General features: G+C 41.0%; 1 protein-coding gene across 3 annotated transcripts in view; it reads left to right on the forward strand.

The window, feature by feature from the left end:
* The first annotated feature begins 4832 nt into the window (after positions 1-4832).
* Positions 4833-23714, forward strand: part of LINGO2 (leucine rich repeat and Ig domain containing 2) — a 552583-nt gene continuing 533701 nt past the window's right edge. For 2 of the 3 annotated variants that reach the window (XM_074570245.1, XM_074570243.1), the window contains exon 1: positions 4876-5418. The gene's annotated coding sequence lies outside the window, so the exon portion shown is untranslated. Of the gene's footprint in view, positions 5419-23714 lie in introns of all 3 variants that reach the window. The other variant, XM_074570242.1, reaches the window with a different exon arrangement.

Raw genomic sequence — 23714 nt, forward strand, 5'->3', positions numbered from 1 at the left:
CGAGGGTTGGAGCACCTCTGCTATGAGGACAGGCTGAGAGAGCTGGGGTTATTCAGCCTGGAGAAGGCTCCAGAGAGACCTTATAGCAGCCTTCCAGTACCTAAAGGGGGCCTACAGGAAAGATGGGGAGAGACTCTTGATCAGGGAGCGGAGTGATAGGACAAGGGGTAATGGTTTCAAACTGAAAGAGGAGAGATTCAGATTAGATATTGGGAAGAAACTCTTTACTGTGAGGGTGGTGAGACACTGGAACAGGTTGCCCAGGGAGACTGTGGCTGCCCCATCCCTGGAGGTGTTCAAGGCCAGGCTGGATGGGGCTTTGAGCAGCCTGGTCTAGTGGGAGGTGTCCCTGCCCAGGGTAGGGGGGTTGCAACTAGATGATCTTCAAGGTCCCTTCCAACCTGAACCATTCTATAATTCTATGATTATTTTTGGTAAACATCATGATTTGAACTCACGATACGTGTGTGTGTTCTCACACAGCAGGTCTCATGCCACTGAATTCCAAATACTATCTATCTTGTCACAAAAATGCACGTCCCATTCATGCAGCAATTGTGCCTCCCACACAGGTCCTTTTCTTGTTCAGCAAACTAAGGATGTCACCTCTGTCGTGGATTGCAACAGTCCCAACTCCACCAGGTCTGCTAGGGTAATGCACCCCGTTAACAACAAGGAGATCTACGCAACACCAATGTGCCCACCCTTGGATTTAGGGGATTTTACCAGCGTTCTCCAGTTTCACTCTACATGCAGAGAAACTGCAAGTATGAGCTTTAAACGAATGAAGCAGGGTCTTATTTAAATCCACTAACCAACATTTAACTCAACAGAACACTTTTTAATTTTGCTCAAACCTGTGCTGAAACAGTCTAATGGAGGGGGTGCGCATGTAAAAGCAGCTGGACTAAGCAGTTATTAGATGCTGATTAAAAATGGTGGCAATGTAAAAGGTATGACATGGAAAAACAACCTTTCATTTCCAATTTATTTTTTGAGTTCTATTCCACAGTTAGGAATAATTTTATATGATAAAAGTCATCTTCATTTTTCAAAACATTATTATTTTTCGCAAGAAATTGTAAATTATTATGAGCAGCATTTTTAAAAAATATATTTTCAAAATGTTGAAAGTTTGAAGTTTTGAGTTCTTTTAGCATTAAAAGTACTTTTTGGAAACTTTAAACCATATGCGCATGTGGGTGCTAAAGCATTTTTTTCTTGTTTTTTTGTTTGTAGATAGAGGCACACTAAATGATAACGTCCAAATTCTGATTCAGCCTATGATTTCATTTTACGTAGATGCCAAATAATATGCTAAAAACTGGGGCAAAGAAAATGTGAGAACACCATGGTGAGCCCAACTCTTCAGAGATTCATAAGGCTAAGCATTTTTATAAATTTGAAAATTCCAGATATCCAAAACAACAGGAAAAACACATAAAAAAGTTTGAATTCTTGCTACAGAAACCTCAGAATGCCAGAACAGTGATCGGTGGAAGTGTTTACAAGACAGTTAAATATAGCAGGAGTATTTTTGATACATTTAATATTACTGAATAAATGATCAGTGATTTGTAGATCATTTAATTTCATTTGTTTTGAAGAGGCGCTGTAATCTTTACTCATGATAGAATTGAAGGTAAATCCATAATCATTCTTCTTTCTATAGGAACTACATTTTTGGAGTTAATTGCAAAAAAAAGTACAGTTCTGATCTTCTTTTTCCTTCCTTTTCTAGAACTTACAGCAAAAAGGAAGTACAACACCCTTTCAAAGGCCCCTTCCAATTAAAGAGCTAATGGGCTCTTTTAAAAATGCTTTTAGATTGTGTTATGCACATAATTCCCCACAGCAAAAAAGAGTCTCATCAGCTTCGATTTTTATATGGAGAGCTGACTGAATGGCCAGCATCACACAAACACTTGGCTTCTTGTTGTGCATCGCCGTTAACAGCTCTTCTGAAAGCCAAATACCTACAACTGAAAAGGAAATGGCAAGCTTTTCAAGCCGAAGTAAGGTTCAGTATTCTACTGCAGAAGCTTCCTTTGCGATTCACAAACATGTACATTGCATTGCACTGGTCATCACAACTCAGATTTGACTGATGAGATGCAGGAGAGTTCCTCAGGTTTTCTGTTGCGTGATCATTTGATGAAGTTTCCTTTGGTGAACCCTTTTCGCTCTCCTTGAGTTTCAGTCTCTAAATTAATGCAAAGTTTAAGTGACATTTTTCAAATTTCGCTGGCAGCATCTCCTTACTTCAAAACCAACACCAACGTGTACAGTAATAGCCTTAGTATTTTCCTGTTTCTATTTTTAGTCTGTAGTAATTCAGTCTCTATATAGCTATCCTGCTTTATCGTCCACTTAGAGAACACTCACGAGGTGGCAGTATCAAGGAGAGACTCCCATTTATCTTGTTGTCAGTACACTTCTTGGAGTAGATGGAATACTTTATCTTGCTGTTTATAAACCTTCAGAAAAATTACACTTAACCGGCCAATTTTAGATACTTCTATATGCAGCATAAAATTTCCACTGGGTATGAAAATATCAGTGTAATTTCCTCAGAACAGTGACCTCTTTGTATCACTAGCATTCAACAGAAAACACAGCAATCTTTGCTGAAAAAAAAACTTTAACTAACTACAGCTGAAGAGCTGGGTCGCAGTAGTAACTAACAGCTTTGGGTACCCAATTTGAGACCACTTGCAGGAGCCCTGAATCATGCTGTCAGCACTTTCAAAAATGGGCTCACTTGAAAAACTCAGGAAGTCAGTTGCTTCTGAATCCACACAATAGGGAGTTTATTTTATGTTTTACCAGGTATCATTGATTGCTGGTTCTTCTCCAGACTTTGCAGGAGCTCCCAGCCATTTATTATTATTCGTTCCTAATGTTTCTCTTCACTTCTAAGATATTCCATAAGCCATAGCTCTCCTGTGTGGGTAAGCTGTATGGCACGTGATTCTGGATTAGCAGCGCTTCCTTTTATTGATGAGTGCATTACATGTATTACAGCACCGCCAGACACAGAGCCAAGGTCAAGATACTGCTCTTTAGCTTCATATTTATCAGTGGCCAAAGGTAGCTAGCTGCTCTTCTTTGGTATTAGCTTCCTTATTCGTGTGGCTTACGCCAGAGAGAGAGACAAAAGAAAACAGGAAGTCTTCATAGCACTGAAATGAACACAGAAGCTGACTACGCAGGTCAAAGGGAAAAGCTTCTAATGTGAAGAGAACAGCTTTCTTATCCCTGAAGTATGGCTACCAGGGCTACTGCTAGCCATACTGATAGCTACAAAAACCGCTGTGGACGAAACATTGGTAGTAAAATGACAAAAAACTGCTTCATTTGTTAGTTTCCTTTATTCCCAGTCTCACGATGTCAACCCATGCCTGGGTTTTGAAGAATGTAGTTATGTGTTTTCACTTACCTCCTACCCTGCTATGTTAGCAAAAACCTATGCAAACCGTGTATATGCACACGTTTGTGCATGCATGAGAGTTAAGGGAGTGCCAAAAAACCGAGCAACTCACAGTTATCATTCAATTATTTGTAACTTTCACGTCAGTGCTGCTACTGGTAAGAGAAATTCCTTAAGTCTGCCAATTTTTCATCAATTTTATAATATGGTTTCTGAGGATTGCAGCCTCCAGCCAGATTTCCATGGGCAGGCATGCGGTTTGCTGCTGGTAAAAAAAAAAAAAAAAGAAATACATAAAGAAAGAGACAATCATTCTTGGGATCATCTTAGAGAACTAGCATGGCTGTTCCTGAATCACTCAATATGAACCTGACACTCCATGCCTTCCATCAAAGATTGTGTTAAACACAACCCTGTCAAAGTGTGTGAAGGACAGGAAGCGGGGCACCGAGCTCCAGGAACCGCGCAGCACTGACTGCTGGAAACGTGGGGAAGGCCGAGAGCGGCAAACAGCTCTTCAGGCAGCGAGCACAAGCCGAGCCGGCGGCGAAGAGGCCAGAGACGCCCTCGCACCACCGACGCGGCCGGTGTCCTCTCCACAGCAGAGTCCCGGGGAGGCCTCGGCGGCGGCCACCTGCGGATCACAAGGCTGAGGGCGACGGTCGTTGCTTCGCAGCCGCCGCACACGTCGTCGCCGGCCCGTAACCGCCGCCGAGCCCCAACCCTCGCCCGCCGGGGCCTGCCCGAAGGGGCGGCCCTCCCCGGCTCTGCCGTGCCCGCCGTCCACTCCCCGAGGGCGCCCGGCGCTGCCCCGAACGGCGCCGTCGGGCGGGGAGCGGGACGGGCCGTGGGGCTCCCGCCGGCCGCGAACCCGCGACCTGCCCGCCGCGCCGCTCTGGAAATGGCCGCCCAGGCGCGAGGGTCCCCCCCTCCTCCACGCACCCCCCCACGCTCCCGCGGGAGGCACACCCCCGAGCCGCGGCACCCCACGGACGCGGGGGCTCCGACCTCCGCGCCGTGGCGCCGCCCTAGTCTCCCCGGGAAGCGGCGGGGCGGGAGGAGCAGGGGTGGAAAAGGGGGATCGACCGCGCCGCGGGGGAAGTGGGGGCGGCGGCCCCCCCCCCCCCCCCCCCCCCCTTCTCACAGCGGGGGAGGGCTGACGGCCGGGGAGCTGTCGCCGGGGCTGGGGGCGCCTGGCCGCAGCCAGCGAGGTTTTGCGGGGGGGCCTCGGACGCCCGCCCCTCTGCGCACCCGCTCTGCCTCCCCGAGGTGCCGCCGCCGCCTCGGCGGGACTCGCCGGTGTGCGAGCCGCTGTGCGGAAGGAGCCGCTCCGCCTCTGACAGAGACGCGCCCCCCCCCCCCCCGAACCCCCCTCCCTTCCCCGCACCACCCGCCCGCCCTCACCTCGAGCTGGCGCTGCCTCCCCGCGCTGCCGGCGCTGCCTCCCCGCGCTGCCGGCGCTGCCGCCTCGCCTGCCGCTCGCCCGCCACCGCGCCCCGCCGCCGTACTTCCCCCCCCCCGACCCTTCCCCCCGGTGCCGGGCTCCACCGAGGGGCAGGCGGCCAGCCCTCGCCCCCGCCGCCCGGCTGCGGCTGCCGCGCCCCTAGCCCCCCGCCGCAGGGAAGGGGCAGCGGCGACTGCCAGGCGGGAGAGGAGAGGAGCCCGGCGGCTCGGCTCGGGCAGCGCGCTGCGGCTGGGTCTCCGGGGATGGACTGGGCTTCGCCCTTCGCCTCAGTCTGCGCGCGGAGAGGAGGGCGGTGACCGGCCGCCCATCCCGCCGGCGAGGAGAGGCACCCCCGCCCGCGCCGCCGGGCCGGCAAGACCCTGCTCACGCCCGGTTAAATGTCACGGCTCCCCGGCTGCTCCCCGCCGCCGCCCCGCGCGTCGCTCACCTCGGGAGGGGGCTGTGAAGGTGGCGGCAGCGGCAGCCCCGGCTGCGGCGCGCCCCGCCGCCGCTCGCCGTGAGGGAGCGCCCAGGCAGCCGCCAGGTAAGCGACGGGGGAACCCCCCGATGCCGTCGGGGGTGGCGGCCGCGGGGAGCCCGCCCGTCAGGGCAGAGTAACTTTCGGGGGGCGGGAGAGGGGGAGAGGAGACCGCAGCGTGGGGGCTACGCTCCCCCGCCCCGCCGTGCGCCCCCCCGGGGAGGGGGCTGCGGGGGGCGAGAGGCGGCGGGACAGGGCGCAGCGGACCCCCCCTCAGCCGCCCTGCCGGGCCGGCTTCATCCCCGGCCACCCCCCTCGCCCCACGAGGGCTGTCGGGTGAGCGGCGGACGGCGCCGGCCGGCGGGGTGGGGGGGTCGGGGTACCCCAGTCGGGGGATGGGGGCAGCGCCGTGCTGAGCGCCGCACCCTCCCAGGGGATGAGCTTCCCCCCGCCGGGCTGGAAGCCGTTGTGATGGGGGGGGGGGGGGGGAAGCGGGGGCAGGAGTCGTCCGGGGGCTTCAAGGGACGTGTCATGAACACAATAGTCCTTTGTCGCCAGTGCAGAGATGCTTCCACACCTGTGTCCGCTGCCATGGTGGATGTGCTCGCTGGAGAACGTGCATCACTAAAGTGGGGATTGAGGGGGGGGGGGGCGCGGGGCGGGCGGCGGTGAAGACACTGTTTTACCTTCTGCAAAGCAAATTTTGGATACCCCCGGTTTAACGGAGAAGCTCGAAGTATGTACAGGTGCTCCTGAACATACCTGGAAGAAAAACAAAGGCAAGAAAATCACCTGCCATTATACCGTTTTCCCAGCCTCTTGAGTCTAAATTACAGGGTTTTGCAAGTCCCATCCCATAGTTGCTGGAGTAAACATCAAATGTTCTTAAGCATTTTTCCCCTATAGCTTTCCTTGCCAAGCAGAGAACTGCAGTGCTCTCTCATTATATGCTGCTATTTCAAAATGCTGTTCTTTCAGAAGTAGGACCTTCTCATTTACAAAGGGAAACGTCTGAATGCTTCAAAAATAAATCATATTTGAACTTGCATTGCTTGCCAAGTGCTGGGGGGTGGGGGGGAAGGTGGGGAGAAGGAGCACACAGCTTTTTTTGTGGCTTTGTCATGAAAATGAGCCATGCAGTCTTTATTTCAGTCAAAACTATAGCACTAAGGGAATAGAAGTGAAAATTAGTTTGTGTAGTGTTCAGGGAGGTAAGCCATGACCTGTAAAGCATGCACCCAGTAGTTTTGAAGCCTTACCTCGCTTCCTACAGTGACGCATCTGGGATTGAGGGGTCTACAGTGTAAAGCGCGTCTAAGAAGATTTCACCTGAAACTGCTGTCTATACCCTAAAAGAACTATATAGCATTTTATTCACCATTCAGGAGCAACAAGAGCTGCGTCCACATGGAAAAAAAAATCCTATAGGAGGTGGAAGAAAAGGATATACTTTGCTGAGCTTCTACCTTCCAGTGAAAACCACAGGATTAAAAGAGATGGTCAGTCGCCCTGCTGTATGCAATCAAAGCACCAGTGGTTCCATTAGGGGCTACACCCTTTCTGGGAAGTGCTTCCCTGTGAAGGTGAAGCTGCGGTGTGGTCTACTTTGCTACATAATGGACCACATAGGAGGGTGCACTAACATCGGTGTGTTCCCACTCCCACTGCCTATGTGTAAATATCCCAGTCAAAATGTGATTTGGGATTTTTTTCCTTCAGATCAGCACTTAAAATGATTGAGTCCTCAGCTACTGTGCCACCTTCCTACTTTTCTTACTTGAAATGTAGTGATTTCGACAGCAGCTAATCTGTGTGCAGCAGAACAGCGATAATATTCCTTTTAGGTAAACAGAAGATCCCTGAAAACTGTTTTTACTGCTCTGAATTCCCTCTTGAAAAGTAGGAATAACACCTACGTAGACTGAACAAAATAAGGTGTGATCGGCTACATAGAAGCAGCGTGGTTTGGTAGTATAACAGATACCAGGGATTTTTTGTTATTGTTCTAGAATCCAGGCATTCTGTGAAAGGGCTCTAGGTGGAAATGTTATCCTGTGTAGTAGCAACAAGAGGTGAAGGAATATGAAGTATTAGAGATGCTTGTTAGTTCAGACAGCTGTCCACAAGTACTGTGATTAGTACTACGTTGGTATGCCACTGTGAACTAAAACCTTGAATTTCGGTATCCTGCAGTTAGGAAAAAAGGCCAAAGTAACTTGCCGTTCATAGTTCTGAAGCCTTATCATTTTCCTCCAACACAGAAAGGTAAGGAGGTCTGGAGACTGGAATATTAGAGACTGTGCTGAGTTTGAAAAAGTCTATGTTAGTGGCTTTTTCTTGTCTGGTATTAAGACCATTCAAATAACATAAACACAGGGTGGGTGTGGTTATCGGCGAGGGTATTGATGAGGATTCTAGGAGGATTCCTGTGCTGGATTTTATAATTCATGCCAGTATGATTGTTGCTTTTTTTGGGGTTTTGTTTTGTGCTTTTTGACTGTCTAAGCCTCAGGGAATAAACTGGGGGAAAAACAGGTTAAGGAGTTCTGAAGGCTTGGTATATGGTCGTCTGTTAGTTTGTTGGCTCATCCTTTGTGAGAAAGTAGATTTCCTTCGAGCTGTTGCTGATAATTAAAAATCCAGATGCAGGACAAGTGGACGGATAAGTGGATCAGTTTCAGTAAATTTATACAATACTAGGTATGTGTATTGCTGCATTCTCCTTTTGCCAAGGAGTTTTTTCGGCTACTAGTTCTATAACACATGTTAAATACATCCTAATTCTCTGTACTTTCTCTTCAGTTTTTGTACAGATATCCAGGACATTTAAGAAAATTCTGTTTCTAGTCACTGATTGACATCCCTATGTCATTATAAGGCTGATTTGGCTAAGCTGTGTCTAATTATGAATCTTTAAAACTTATTGCTCATTTCTAGTTAGTACAGTCACTAATTTAACTGTTTATTTTCCAGACTCTTTCCAGCTTGTGTATTTTCAGCCAGGAACATTTTTTCCCTAATTTGAAATCATAAAAGCAAGCTTTTTCTTCTTTACTGGAAAGAGTGTCTTCTCTGTTATCTTGGAAAAATATTAAAATAAATAACTCTGTGAAGAATGAAATTCCAGTATTTGAAATTTATAGGCATTGCTCCTCAAGACTTATGTTCATGCAGCATACCAATTGGTGCTTTCTGTGCTGAGATATCAATATTATTCCCATGAGATATGCTGAGTAGAGCTCATATTTGAGTTGCTTGCCATCTCATAAGCCTTTTGATTCCTGGGGACAATTCCATTTCTTAATGATGCAAATCTGTAGAGGGAGGAAACATAGAACATAAACTGTCATCGTGTTGTATAATGACATTTTGGTGACCCATTTTCTGTTGATAAAATGCAAATCTTGTGATTTCTTTTTTCCTTTTCCTTTCAGCAACTATCCTGTGAAGCAATAGTTCATGAGATTATTTATAATCATACTGATCAGAGTTGTTATTTGATTAAAGACTAATCTCTCATTCCCTTTGAAAGTTGAAGTAGATGTCTGTATCAGCAAATTGTAGGAAGTCTTGCTCTATATTGATACACTGTTTGTGTTTTCAGTTTGATGATTATTATGAAAGTCACAGTAGGTCAGTGTAGATACTTAGTGAACATCTTTTCTGTGAGATGGAATTAGTGAACAGTTTAACCCGTCTTCCAGAAATACTCCTAATTATGGACAAATAGAAATAAAGGTGCATTGAAATTAATTTTTTATTTGAAGTGGAAATATTTTAAACTGCTTCTTACTGTTGAGTAGCACTTTAGCTAATCTTTTTCTTAGTCCCTTCATAATAGACAAGAAAGTCCCTTTGGTTTTGGGTTGCAAGAAAAAGCCAAATCATACCATACTTAGTGGATTTTAAATGGCATTGCCAAAGTAGGGTGAATTTAAAAAAAAATATTTCAGAGGACTGTGTCTGAAGGAAATGGGCATGTGAGTCTTCATCTGCTGGACTAATTAAATTTCCCAAAAAGAAAGAAAATTGACAAAATTGGGGTTTAGTTGTACAGGCAAAGCAACATAACTTACTAGCTGTCAATCTCAAAATTAAAAGTTGCGGTGCAAGAAAAAAAAAGTAAAAGAGAAACATTTTGTCATCATTGGTAATAAAACTGTAATATATTTGAATAGAGTGAACAGAATTAAATTCATCAGAAAGATTTGTATGTATAAAATCTGACTTTATTGTGGAGTTTGTTTGATTAACTGCAAAATGTCTGTCCTTTGGTCAGAATGAAGAAGAATGATTATTCTACAGTCCTATTGCTATTTTTTTAGCTAGGACTAATCACAACAGTAGCTTTTGATTAATACTTTTTCTTTTAATAAATGTGTGTTCTATTTTTACATTTTAAAATAAAACTTGTATGTCTTAAAGCCATTCTTCAGGTGAAGACAGCTTCTTTAAATGGTAAAAAAATCACATGCACCCTGTAAAACTGTAGATAAAATCTCTTAGCTCTTACATGCAGTGATAAGACAATTTTTACGTTTGAAATTATACTTTTTAAAATTGCACTTGTTCTGATATTTGTGTTTAATGCTGAAGAGCAACCAGTGGTCATCATCTCAGACTACAGGAACTTAATATGACACTCCCCCTTCCCCGCCGCCCCCAAATCACTTGACGTATACCTATCTTCAGTGTTGAAAGCTTGCAGGAGCCATGAGGCTGGCATTTACTGAGGCAGGGCAAAGACCATCCTCAAGCTCTAGGAATGCAGAGCCTCGTCTCTAGGGAAGATCTGTATTTCACTGGGGTCCTTTCTCAAATAGTTTTGTTGTAGCTGAGAGTGTGGTCACACCACTGGAGAAATCAAGCAGGCTGGCCTTAGAACTGGACATCTACTTAGGCCATCATCCTCTGTCCTCTTTCCAACTTCTGATTAGTCTTTCCTCCTGTTACTTCCTTCACTTTATCTTGTTTCTGAGAAAACGGCATACATTTTTCCAGCAAATGATATTTCTCTCTTGATCGCTCTGCTTCATGAGCTGCATTTCAGGATGTAATTTGGTGAAGTCCTCGTGGAACAGCAGTAGATACTGGCCATGAAGAACTTCGCAAGAGAGGTTGTTTTGAGGAAAAGCTCAGTTTGCCTTTTTCAAGATTTTGTTTCTCTTAAAGCAAGAAGGTTTATGTTCCTCTGTGACAAGCCGTCAAGTGGGCTCCCATTCATGGCACACGTGGGCCTCAGCACTGATGTTTTCCCATGGTTGGCCTACGCCCAGCAGTTTATTAGCATCATGCTGTTACTGCAACAGAGTGCATTCCTCTCAGCAGTAGTGGGCTGCTAAGGATGTGTCATACTGATCAAACAGTCCAGAGCCCCGGAGTATTTTCCAAGGGTTTTAGTTCCCTTGGAATGTCCAGCTGAAAGTACCTAGTCATAATGTACAAATTCACTTGTGATTAGGAAATAAATTGCGACGTTTCATCTTACTGTGAATACTATTTGCGGGGTGGTGTTCTTTGTTGAACTCCTCGAGCTCACCCTGTTCTGGGTCCTGTTGCAACCTCTGCTTTCAGTTTGAATTTAGACATGAGTCGCGGGTTGTGTTAGTGGCTCTCCCTGCATATAGGAAAAAAGTAGAAGTTCTTCAGCTGCATCGATTAGTGAAGCTCTGTTAAAGTCCGTGGGACTACATTAATTTGTTACAGTAGTAGATAATGAAGCCCATTAGGTTCTGAGTGGTTGTAGGGTGCTATGTGTTAAAAACACTTTCTTCAGGAATGAGGCTTAGTTCTTTGTGGATGTTTGCTGTTACAGCTGTCTGATGGGAAACACCAGCGAAGGTCAGTTCATTCCAGTGACTCCAATTTCAGTTTATTAGAACAGTAGTTCATGCTGTTGATAGACTCAGGGAAATATGAATGTCTGCAAACCTATGATTATGTCAGGAACTAATTTATAGCCTGAATTTTTTGCACTAAAGTCATATGGTACAGCTATGAAGAGAAATTATATGCCTACAGTTCAGATCTTTGAAAGAGATAAGAACATTCAGTCTTTTAAAATTATTTGGGAAAAAAAACCTCTCAGGATTATCAAAGTCTTTAGTTAGTTCCCAGCCAAAGGTAGGTTGAATGAACACCTGTATCTTACAGATGTGTAAGTATTTAAATGTATTACTGAGAACTGTAACCACTTTTCTGTCATTCCTTATGATGTAGTAAATTCTTGGTGCCACCAGGCAGGAGGTTGCCAGAAGGATTTGTGGTCAGGCTGTTGGGAATTCTGGTTGTTCAGGTGGACTGACTGGATTATAAAATCTGCAGCTAACATCACGAGAGAGTCAAGGAGAGAAACAAGCTCCTTGGGAAGGAAAAAATCTGCTTCTCTGTAGGCCCTGGAGAAAAAAAAAGGGGAGAGATTTCAAGATGGTGAGACTTTGCCGCTCAGCCATCTGCAGAACCGCAGCTGGGACATACTACAGCTGACAGCCCCAGTAAAGAGCGGGTGGGCTTTGTGGCTGCTGCTTGTGACAAAATCCCATGTTTCTGAAGAGGAAAGAAATAGGAAAGGCTGAAGCGGGAATGATGGTGGTGTGTGCCTGTCAGCGTGTCGGGAATGAGAGAGCCAGCCAAGCCTGTGGCCTCCCAGCATCAAAATGGCTGGCCATTCAGAAAATTAGCCAAATGCACGTAAACTTAAAAATTGTGATGCGGTTTTCTAGGCACAGCAATAATTGTCCTGAAAGGAGAGAGTATGTTGCTATTCCTGTCAAGGGCGTTAGGAAGTGTCAGGTTTACAAAGGAGATTGGTAAAACTAAATGCTCATCTTTGAGGCCCACGTTTGAGTACAAGAACTTTAGAGGTTCCTCTGAATGCCTCCAGTGCTACATGTAGCTATCCAGACTAGGGCAATTGTATAGAAGAAGAGATGTCATTTATAATTTTATTGAATAGAAATGAATACATTCACCAGTAGTAACAGGAATAGATTTTTGATTTGAAATCTATGCAAAATTTAATGTTAATAATTTATGTGGGGAGGAAGCAATGCGAATGAGTTGTGTTTAGATCAGTGCACAAGACAGTCTGGAAGAATAAGCAGAATTCTACATTAGTGTATGGCTTTATAGTCCTTTTGATTGTCATACTTTTTTTTAATTTTATTTGTGGAATACTGAGTGTGACCAGCCAAATGTAGTGAGAACATACGTGTCTCATACCAGCTTTTGGCTGTTTCCCCAAATGAACTGGCATACCTACAACGCAAAAGAAGTATTAAGGCTATAGGCAAACATGTGAAGACAGAAGATGTCCATTTAGTGCAATTTGGGTAGTGGAAGCCTTGAAAGAATGAGTGGACCAGTTTAATTTGACAGAAGTTTCTCGGTGTTCCTGGTGTAAACAGACCCTAGTGCAAACAAGAATTCATTCCAATTGGAAATTGATTGAGTTTGCTGGACAGGGTTATAAAGTAGATAAGTACATTCAGGAAAGCTTAAAAAACAATAAATCCTTGTTTCTGTTGCCTCCATGGAGGACGAGGGGTTACCTTAAAGTTACTTCAAAGGTAGTGAAGAAAGGTATCAACATGAAAAGCAGGGGAGCAATTGCAGAAATTAAACTGCAGTAAATCATAAGTGTGCAATGGTTTACGTCCAAGATTTTTGAAGGAAATACATAGCTGAGCATCTGAATGACTTCTGAATCTGTAATTTATTTTTAAATACTATGTCTGACCTGGAGGATAGCCAACTATTAAGAAGAAAAATGATGTCTGGAATGAATAATAAAGTTGAGCCCCAAACAAGTAATTGAGAAAAATAAATTAAGTCAACATCCTAAAACATCTAGATGAACATCTTAGGAGAATATAGGACTGCTGCTTACTTTAAGGAGAGAACTGTGCAGATCTGCTGGTGGAAACAGCCCTGTCCGACCTTTTCACTGTCAGCATGACTTAAAGTGAATGTAGAATTGCAGTCTTACTATAGAACACTTCTCTTACTGATCATGTATTCCTTCAAACTGCTCTTAAGTTTTATGAACAGCTTGATTAAAGGGACAGAGTTACATGCGTGTTCTTGAAAAAAAAATATTGTAAATAATTTGACATTGTACTTGTTTACAGCAAACACTTCTATAAGGTTTTTTATTTTGCTCATGCCATAATTCTGCAAACTGAAGTTGTGTTGAGTTGTTAGGTCTTTACTCTGTTAGGGATAGAGTTTTCAGGGCAGGAGTCATTTGGGATTTTGGAAAAACTAGTTCTTGGGAAGAAATAGATATAATTTCTACTTCAACATTGAAGTAATTAAGTACTGAGCAGTGTTACGCATTAGGGACTGCAAAACAAGTCATCACGTATCTCCCGTCAAACAATTACAATGAAAAGACAAGTTAAAATGTTTGTACATTAAAAGAAAAAAAAAGTGATTAAGGAGGATGCAAAAATTTTACTTAGATCTATTTCAGTAATTATTTTGGACTTTCCCAGTGTGACCAGTTCTCGTAGTTTTGAAAAGAGGCAATGGTAAAAGAGAAAAAATCCTTATGATGAGTAGATAACTGAAGTCCTAGATGTACATTGAGATTAACATGCTAAAGCTTTGAAATGGAAAAGGTAGAGAGATATGATGAGGGTATTTAATAATACATATCCTAGTTTCTATGATTTCATTTTTTCCCATTAGACAAACAAAAAGTCATATGATGGGAAAAGATATTTGAATTACAAAATATTTTAAAATTAATAATGCATTAACCAAACAGTATTGAAGTAGGAATTTCAAGAGAGTTACTCTCTTCCAAAGCTATAGTGGTATTTTATACAGAATAACCTCTTTAAACTTCTAAAGAAGAAGAGCAAAAAAAGAAAAAGGGGAAAAAAAAGTATGCTCTGAATACCATAAAAAATGTTTTGCATTACATCATGTTATACAATTGCTTGCCTCTTTTGGTGGGGCTTAGCTGTTCTGCTGAATCAATTCACGTTGCTCTAAAGCAAAGATACCAGACAGTAGGGTCCATCATCGGTTTAATTGTTGCTTTTTTGATTACTGCACCACTAATCAGCTTGACTTCATGGCTGTTGGACCAGCACATGCTACTCTTCATAGTCTTGCTTAAAAAAAAGTTGAGATGTTACTTTGCAGTGTGGGTAGGCAGTAGCCTCTGAATACTTACATCAGCACCTCGTTATAATTATGTAGTATGCGATACTAATACACAATCTTGATATTAGATTAAAAAATAATGCAATTTAAAATTTTTAGTTCTGCTTAGTATTGCTTGATTTTACTTTAAAGCAGCTTGTTATGAGTATTTGAGATTTTCTGTTTCATTTGAATGTAGGTCAGTTGAGAGCTGCAGTTGAATAAACCAGATAGATTATTGTTAGATTTGACAGCTACCAGCCACCAACAGTGCATGGCTCATTCAGTTTAGGGTAACAGTACTGCATATTTGGTGCATCTAAAGATAATGACTGTTTTCACTGTTGCCTCTTACAAAGTAATGAAGCTCTTGCTGGAGTCTGCTGTTGAGAGGTGCTCTTGTTTAGCTGGAAAATGGAATTTTACTGGAAGTAAGGAGACGTTCCATATAGGAGAATTAATCTTCTTCATCATTGTAGGTGTTAGTATGAGAAATCTGTATCATGTCCATGCCTGCTGGATTTTACACAGAAATGTGTAATCAAGATCGCAGCTTTATTTTATTCACGTGCTAGCCAGATATTAACAATATAGGGAAGGACACACAATAAGTGCCTGTAATATATCAAGAGCTTACATTCGTGCTTTAAATATGTCCATCTTAACTGTTTGGTGTTTCTATTGGTACTAGTACTATTTCATAGGTTTTTCGGGCACACGAAAAAGCACTGTAGCAGAAAGGTAGAGAGGAGGACATGCAGTTAACCACTGTATTTTTTATATTTTTCTACTTTTGATTGAAACAGATTTCGTTACTGTTGTCTTCAAGTACAGTCACCCTGGGCAGGTACTTGGGATCAGCATGGAGGTAGAAAATGAGAACAGCAAGACACTGAAGTAGGATATACCTAGAAATTCCTAAAGCCTCTTCAAAGATGGTGCCAGACGTGCAAAGTCAGTTTGGAGCAACAGTATCATGGATATGTCTTCTTCAGCAGCTGTCGAAGTGCAACATGTTTTGCTGTAGCATTTTATTGACTGCAAGATGATCATACCTCTGATTTGAAATTGATTGTGCATACCTGTGAAAATTAGGTAATGCCTTTGGGTCTGTGGGAAGTTACCAGTGCATTCTGTTGCACATAGACTATGCAACTGACAAAACCCTATAATTAACTGTTTGTTCAGTCTTTCTGAAGCAAATAGAAAACTGCAGAAAGTAATCCTGCAATATATACATTAGAGCATGGTCCTTTCTGTTGATTTAAATTAGAACAATTAGTTACATTTTGAACTCACCAGAAGGATTTAGAATACTAAGGCTGACTGAAATTTGCAGTAAAGAGATAGATGCAGAACTTCAAGCTCTTTTGAAACTTCTGCTCTATGATTTGGTGTTCATACTTGAAGAAATGACCTGTTATGCATCTCATAATTCAAGCTGATGTCCGTTTTAAAGTTGTGCACAATTTTGCCTATGTTTTTGTGCAATTTTGAAATCTGAGACTCAGAATACTATTTCAGTGATTTGTAGTTGTTACATAGATACCCTAGAAGAAACTACAAAAAAAGAGTTAGCATCAGATGCTGATCATAAAATATTTGATAAATTAAAAAATGAGCAATATTTCTGCTTTACACATTCTCTCCTGTGCTTGGATAAGAATTTTTGTCCAAGTAATCCAATACTTAAGAATATTTACAGTTAGGGTTCCTAACTAGACGCTTGTGGTATGTCACTTAGACTACAACAGGGTAATTTTCTGCAGCTGCCAAGAAAATAATTTAGACCTGCGTATAAACCACATACCTTCCTTTCTCCTATAGTTTAATTCCAGTTAATAATTATCAGCACATCCTTCAAAGGTAACAACAGAGATATTGCTCACTGATACTTCTGTGTTAGAGTACTGAAAATATTAACCCCTTTCCTAACACTTTGTAGTGAGGGATGATGGTAGGTTCTTCCTGTGAATCTGCTACCTGTAGCATTTTTACTTTGAAATACAAATGCTGAGCTCTCTTGAAGTGGCAAGTGCATGAACTCTGACGTAACTTGTTATTCCCCTTGCACCTTGTTGCACAAATGTTTTGCCTCAGAAAGTAAGACAGGACCAAAGCTATTGATAATACTCTATTCGCAGCACATGTTAATGCAAACTTTTATATTTATGGTGGCAATCACTAGATGGCACTGCTCTATGGTCTTTGTAAGTTGTTGTATTTTCTTAAAATATTTGTTCTCTTCTCTGATACATGACATAGTGAATTAATACTGGTTTTGTGGTATAATATCTCTGGGATTTGTGGCAAATGACAAGAAAATTTGGCTAAAATAATTTTTGAGGAAGGTCAAATCCCTGAACATGCTGACGTTTTTGTTAAGTGTTTGGCGAGAGAAGAAAGAAGAAACATGCTGTTTGACAGTCTCTGTTCCAGGACTAGTAAATAGAAAATGTCAGACAAAAAAGCCGCAATAAGAATATTCTTCAATTTCTGTATTGCTGATATCTTCTCCAGTTGGAGATCAGCATATAAGTGTATCTTTTACTTCTTGTCAAGAAGGTGATCACGTAATCCTAAATTTGCTAGCTGGCACTTCTAGCTTTTCTAATCTTCAATTGCTCAGTTCTTAAAGCAGTCAGTGCAGCCTTTAGCCAAGTGCATAATGAACTGGAAATGTAAGATGACTTAATCCCGTCTGTCACTGGAGCACCAGCAAGGTGTATGGCTGATGCTGTTTATTCAACAAACTTCTGTGAACAGACTGCTCTAGCAACCCTACTCCCAATTTAAAAACGTGCTTCGGACATCATTACTTCAACAGCACTGTTACTAATCGTCAACCACGAAGTTAAAGAGCCTCGCAGATGTAAAACCATCATCAGCAATAGCCTGCCAAAATCAGGAAGCAGGAGCTGTTTTTGGCGTGTGACATCCTTTCAAAATTTAAAGTACCATCACTAGTACCTAGTCTGTCACTAAAGTTAAATACGCTATGATAACGAAGTTTGGTAGGACTTCTGTAAAGGGTAGTGTCTTAGAAGTCCTGTTTTACTCATGAATTTTGTTGTTTTGTTATATTGGTACCCTGGCACAGTGGGGCTCCAGGTCTGTCTGGTTCCTCGTTTGTTTGAAGAGCAATATAAAAGAGTACACTTGTCTAATGGCTGCATATAAATGGAACTGCTTTTGATCTCCAGTAAAGCTGTCTCAGGAGTGTCTTCAGTTCTTCTGGCTGGAAGTACTGTAAGGCATTTTTTAACCAGAAGTTGAGTGAGGTTCTCTTAACATCAAACTCACTGTGGGATTCTCACGAATAGGTGCCAATACCTGTTCTTAATGGCAGCCAGTAGGCAGTAGCTGTTGTCAAATTTTGAATGATTAAAGAGTTAGACACACATTTCTGAGATTGTAATTTGCAAAGGATTCTACCCTTTGGAATTATTAAGGTGATTGGAGCTGTGCATGGGATTTTGGGGTTTATTTGAGAAAAAAGACTAACTAATCTAGCTTTTGGTGAAAATTAAACTCCCATGTGTGTAGTATAAAGTTCGGGAAGTTTTAAATTAAAGCCTTTTTTCCAGCATGACAATTTTAAGCGCTTATTATAATACAGATACATATACAGGCTGTTCTCTTATTTCTCTCAAGCTTTTTGTTAACAGTTTGGGTTTTTTTCTTGTTGATAAAATGCAGTCACAAAAAAGCAACAGTGTTTACCCTGAGACTTTCAGAAAATATTTTTGGAAGACAAAACTATAAATTCTTTGAGGAAAATATTGAAGCTATTGCATGAATTACTTTTCAACATAGGGGGTTTTTTTGATCACAAAAATGAAGTGAAACACTTGTTCTTAAATTACTTCAAAAATGAAGATACATATTTAATTGTGCATTTACTTAATCTGATTTCTCTGAAATCATCATTTTAAATAATCTGCAAATTTGGTTTTGGTGATGGTAATTTGCCTTAGAGAGTGCTAGATGAAAATGAATTTTGCAGAAGTTATCCATGAATAATTTTGGAACTTCATTCAAAGAAATCCATAAAATCTAGTTTATTTCATAATCTATCATTTTTGGTGTGAAGAGTCTGGAGGCCTGAGTGTGGTGTTGGCATGGTAATACCCTGTTCAAGAGGATGTCAGTTTACATATGCTTTTAATTAGCAATTTCGGATTAAAGTAGAATGCAAGATGAGGCCGTAGTGATGTTAGCTTCAAATTGTAAGAGTCTAGGTTGGAGAATTATTTGCCCTGGATATTGAGACTGTTGTTCGTGTCTTCATGGAGCAGCCAAGTGTTTGATACAGGCACATTGTCATGGGAATACTTACTGATTTTTATCACCTGCTGGTTTTGATAACAATATGCTTGTGTCTGATTTCTAAGTATCGTTCGAGCTGTTTTGTTTGAATAATTGTATCTGTGGGCTCCACACATGTTGCAGTGAGGAAACCATTTGTTCACCAGCTCCTGAGTTAGCAGCCCCATTACGATTATGTCTCACCAGTGGTTGGAATCTGAACCTCATTCTGTACTCATTTCTGGATATAGTTCACTGAATTGGTGAATATGTTAAGAGAGACTGAACGAACTGTGACCGAATTATACAAGAAACTGTCATATAGACTGCAGTGTAACAACAAAAAAGTCTTAAAATGAGTCATTTTCTTTTAGTGCTAGGAAAGTGATTTTAGTAACACAGGAAAACGTTGTTTCCCTAAGGCTGTTCTGCCTCTACTTGAGCCAAGAGTCAAACTAAGACTCCTTCCCTGACTTCCCTTATTGCCTTGCTTTCAGTTACAGCTGTAAAAGAAGAGGCACACATCTTGTTACTCTGCTGAGGAAGGAGGATGAGGCTGCCGCATTTCTGCCGTCAGTCCCTTGCAGGAAACTTATTAAAGATGAGGACCCCTTTTTTACTAAAAAGTTGACATCTCCACCCCCACTCCCAAAAAGAAAAAAAACAAAAAGCATAGAAGAATTTTTTGGCATTTTTTTGGTTTTTTGTTCGATAAAGTAGTAATGCGATTACTTTGAAAATATTCAAGAGTGTTTTATTTACAAGGTCTCAGAAGATTCTAGGAGATTTTCAGGTATTTCATAATTTGTACTTCAGAATGACTGAAAACGGGACACTTGTTTCATAATCAGTAATTGAATTTAAAAATTAAAAATAAAAATTGGCCAAGTACACTTCTGAACATATACATAGGTATGAAACACTTACTTTGCAGTGTAAGTAGCACTACTGTCACAACAGTGATTTGGGTAAATTTATATATCTAAACTATTGATTTCCTTTATGAATATAATGTATATATAGAACAGCTCCTTTATAGGTACTTAAATAAAAAATATTTTACAGTTTTGTATGTAGAGTGGTTATGGCTAGATATCTTTACAAATTAACTTTGTAAAACTGTAAGGTTACCATGAGCTGTTACTGCTTTATAGAAGCTGTAGAAAACCCTGCATCTTTGTTAAATAAGCTAAGCAGAAATACTTCTAATGGTGAACCATATAAAATGAAAAATAGCTTGGTACAACACTACAAGAGCACTTGGGGATGTCTCAGAGACATCTCATGAGCTCTCCAGTACTCTATGCTTAGTACATTGCACAGTAACCTAGAATTTAAAACATGATGAATTTATGCTTATTATTTCACATAAATTAGTCCCTCTAATGAAGCTGTAGTTCATATAAGTCTCCGGGGCTTAAGGGAATTGTCTCAAATGAGTGGGCTAAATTGTACTGAACAAGCGTATTGCTTTTGTGTTGTACAACTTTTTTTTTTTTTTTTTTTTTTGTAGTAGTAGTTCAGTGAACTCGTCTCTACAGATGCTTTGTCAAGGCTGAATCTTTGACATTCAGTAAAAGTCTTGGCAGTGAACATGCGAGGAGGAGTTACTTACAGTACCCATTTCTAAAAAATCCTGTGCTAGTGAATGCACGTCTGGCTTTTGTTGCCTTTTCTGAGTATTTTTGAAACAGTAAGAGGAAACTGTAATTCCTTGCTAGATCCTAACATGCTGTTCTCAAGGACCTGCAAAACCAGGTAGAATTCTGACCCGAGATGTCTCCTTACAGATTTTTTAGGACTCTTTTCTAAAGGAACAGCCAGATTTCTCCAGATCATCAGTCTGCGGGTCTTTTTCTCTGAAATAACATGTGCAAACCAACCATGGAATAGTGGGTGTGTAAACTCAACACTGACAGGTTTTATTATAAGGATAATAATTTAAGAGGGCTCCAAGTAGGTTTTTTGTCTTTTTGAAATTAAAATAAGACCACTTTATCTTAATTAAGAGTGAATAATCTATCCCTTCTCTAAGCACTACTGTCTTGAATGTGGTACAGCAAAAGTTAGAGTTTTTAACAAGCATATCTATGCATATTCATACAGAACATCCTCTTATTTTTGTTAACAAATTCAACATTTCTTGGAGAAATTTGATTTTTATTTTAGGAACATGAAGAAGAATTTTTTGGACATACTGCTGTCATAACAAGTTCTTTATACCTTCTGTCACCAAGAAAGAAAAATTGATGTTCCTTATAAGGGAAAGAAAATGTTTTATTGAACAACAGCCATAACAATGGATACCTTTTAGTTATTTACTTTTTAGCAATTAACCTCACAGAGACGTTGGACTGAAAAACATTTTTGCAGGTTTTCTAAATAGACACAATAAAAATAATTCCACAAACCACTCCCAGTTGAAAGGTACATGTTGTCGAATGATTACTGAAGGAAGTCCTTAGAAGGAGATAGACTAATATGTCATCCTTAAATAGAGGTGTAAATAAACAGTACTGAAGTTTCCAAGCCAACCAATCATTGAATTCATTCCTCTTTTTTTTTTTTTAAAGTTATTTAAAGGAAAAAAGAACTAAGAAGGACTTTGTAAGTAATGCTACCATGTTTTTATTTGACTTCAGTTAAACAGGCTTAATTAGTGTATTGAAATGCTGCTGTAATTGAGTTGGACCAGAGCAAATATTCAGGTGGTGTAAAGTGTTGTATTAAAAGGATTGTGTAAACCAGCTCAAGATTTACTCAATTATTTTAATGGCATTCTTGCTTTGATTTAACATGAGAGTTGGTTCATACAGTTCTTGGAAAAGACTTGAAACGTTTAACTTGAGAAAGTGTGTAATCATTGGAAAATGCAGTTGCGCGTGCTTTTCAACTCTTCCCCAGATTTTAAGTCACTGATGAACTTCGGGGTTTGTCTTTTGTTTCCATTTAAGGCCCACTCTGTGGTACCTCTTTTGCTTCAGGATACTCCTTTTTTGTTCTAATGTTACCCAAATTATGTAACGATTCCAAGCTTTTCTTGAGTGTGTTTTGATATCACTATGCTATTGTTTTGAAGAGGAATGTAGGTCTTTGTAAAAGAAGTAACACTAATACAAAATAAATTTTTAAAAAATGGATCTTATTACCAGTAAGTATAGTAAAAATTATGTCTGTTCAGCACCTTGTTTCACGGGATTTTTCTTCCAAGGTGTCATTTGAAATACTTCCCTTTTTTATTTTTCAATACAGTTACTAAATGGGAAGACTAACTCACAAAATGCTGATTTTGGAAGACGTGTCTTTCCATTCTGTAGATCTCTGCAGGAGGGACTGGTTTGAAACCTGTCATGCCAGGAGAATTATATTCTTTCTTCAGTACAGTTTTTTGAATCAATATGAAGCATGCCATCTGGTGAAAGTGACTGATTCACTGTTTTTTCTGCCCAAGGGAGCAAAATGTGTTACAGGTTAACAAAGAAAAAGAAAAAAAAAAGTAGGACTGCATCCTCATTTGGTGAGAAATGGTTTATCTTTGTTTAGATCCTCTGCTGTCAGTGATGCTGTTGTGATTTCTCTGAGGGAAAAAATTGGCTTACAAGTGTAAAACTTTATGTAGTATTGTGAACATTTAATCAATTTTCATTTGCTTTATGAGGGTGGTGTAAGAACTAATAGACAAAACCACATAGGATGTATGAAATCTGTATTTTATGTCTAACAGTAGATTTGAAATCACTTTTTGGTGTTGTATCCAAGGACTCTTTGGAAAAATCATACAGAAATGCGTTTCCTTGACATATTATGTGCCACTGCCTTTTATTTTCTGTTTGAACAAAATTTCTTAGAAAAATAAGTTATTTGCCCCAAAATGCAGTTTGGGCAGAGTTCAGCTGATAGTTTTGACTTTGTCTCCAAAATAGACACAGCATTTTGCTTGAATATTATTCAGATAAAATAGTCTTTTTGCTTCAAAAAGATACTTTGAAATTATATTTGTCTCATTTACAGGTTAAGTAAATTTAAACAAAAAAACCCAAACAAACACAGGAAACAAATATAAATTTGCTCAGAGATTTTTAAAAAAGGAAGTCATCAGCAGTTAGGATTAGTCATGAAGTCATTGAAGCGTTAAGCAGTGACAGAATTGTAGTGGTCGATGTGATCAGGAGTTTCTACTGTAAATGAAAGGAAGAAGGAAAATTTAAAAAAAAAAAAAAAGCCAGTTTCAGCATGACATTTGGGTGAAGGGATAAGTTTTTATCTCTAATCTTTGCCTTTAAGGCAGCATCTCTGTGATGCTAGTGGATTGGTGGATCACTTAAGTGTCCTAAGAGGGTGTCGGTAATGGTGTTAATGTTGGATTCTGGGTACTGAGGAAGAGCTGTGGCTCTTCATGTAGTATTGTGAACATTTAATCAATTTTCATTTGCTTTGTCAGGGCGGTGTAAGAACTACTGGACAAAACCAAATAGGATGTATGAAATCTGTATTTTACGTCTAACAGTAGATTTGAAATCACTTTTTGGTGTTGTATCCAAGGATACTGGATACAAGGATACCCACCCAGGTGGGTGCAGTTGAAATCAATAGCAGATGTGGTCGACTGTGTGAAAAGCCAAGTAAACATGGACATATTTAGACAAATTGGGCCCTTCAGGTTGCCAGTCAAAGATTACCAGTGACACTGTGTGTTGATCATTTTGTTCCTAAGATCTTACTCTGCATGACAGATATTAATTGCATGATCAAACAGGCTCATGTCACATTGATGTATGTGTGAAGGTCGATTTCTGCTTCTTTTTTTTTTTCCCCATGTTATAGCCTGAACAGTGTTCCAAATAGAAAAGCTTACTCCCAGCAATCTTTCTGTCCCAGTTTTGTTCTTTGCCCCTATTCAT

This window comes from Larus michahellis, chromosome Z, assembly GCF_964199755.1.
Source record: "Larus michahellis chromosome Z, bLarMic1.1, whole genome shotgun sequence".
Classification (NCBI taxonomy): domain Eukaryota; kingdom Metazoa; phylum Chordata; class Aves; order Charadriiformes; family Laridae; genus Larus; species Larus michahellis.